Here is a 1,304-nt window from a genome sequence, read left to right as displayed (position 1 = left end):
GACCAACTAGTGAGTTGGTCAAAATTTTGACCAAAAAAAATTGACCAATGGGTTGTTTGAATTTGGTCATTTGGTCAAAAATTGGGTGAAAAATTTGACCAATAAAGGTCAAAAAATGAACCCAAATGTGCTAGTGATAATAGCAAAAATCCATTAAGTTGATAAACCCAACCCAACAAGTCAAGTTTTAGTTTTCATCATGGCCATGTAGCCAGAGGTTGGATATTGTCTTAGACATAGTAAGGTAAGTGAACTTGAAACTTCCAAACAAGAAGCCATTAAGATTGAAGATGACTTGCTGTTATCAAGATGGATGAAAGAAGATAAAAGTAGTAAAGTCCCTTGTATAGAAAATGGTCAAAGCTTTGAATCTCAGTTCAAAAATCACCAAAATTTATCTTGTGTGGCTTAGAATATGAATGTAACAATTTTTTATCATGAACTTTTTCAAAGTAGGAGTTGGAATACTAACTCTCACATAGCTGAGTTGTATTATTTTTCCTGTGAAGAGGGCTCAAATGAGGAGGAAGAAAGTCATGGTAATCTGCTACCTCAATCAACTCATGTTCTTCAAGGAATCTTGGCAAGCAAGGAGACTACCATTCTTGGCAAGGTTTTGAGTAATGGAAATTTCATCCTTGATAATGATGTTTTTACATTTGACGATGATTATGAGAAAGCACTCCATAATACAAGGGAACATAAAATTCAGACAAAGTAGGTAGCTCCTGCCTTGTCTTATGAAACTAAAAGTTGCATATCTGAAGATGGATATGAGTTTGTAGTTGAATGCATGGATATGAAAAAGGGGTTTAGTGGTTGGTGTAATTTATCAAATCATTTGTTTGTACTTGAAGATGCAGAGAAGGAGTTGCATATCAGAGATAATCCTTTGTTTTACTTTTAAGATGATACAAGCTATTAGGAAGAAGAGTACATAATTCTAACAACTTTTGAAGAAAGATTGATCTTTGACAAGGCTGGTCACATTGGGAGCTTAGTTCATGATCCAATGACAATAGTTTCAAACCCTAATTTGCATCAGTTATAGTGGATACATCTACCCAAGGAGGGCACTCTAAGTCATGAAATGGAAGAAAATCATGCCCCTTTCCTTATTGAAGAAATCATAGAAAGCTACGTTGAAAAGTGGTTGTTTGGGCACAAATGGATTTTTCAAATAAGTGATGCATGCTATTACCAAAATGCTAGGAGTCATTTTAGTACAACTCTTCATAGGAGCTACACCATGGAAATGGAATCAACTGTTAAGAAAAGGGTTCCTATTTTGTTGAACTAGTAAA

Source organism: Cupressus sempervirens, chromosome 3 (genome assembly GCF_028749045.1).
Source record: "Cupressus sempervirens isolate cs-2001-9-10 chromosome 3, ASM2874904v1, whole genome shotgun sequence".
Classification (NCBI taxonomy): domain Eukaryota; kingdom Viridiplantae; phylum Streptophyta; class Pinopsida; order Cupressales; family Cupressaceae; genus Cupressus; species Cupressus sempervirens.
The sequence above is the reverse complement of the archived record's forward strand: the minus strand, read 5'-3'. Positions refer to the sequence as shown.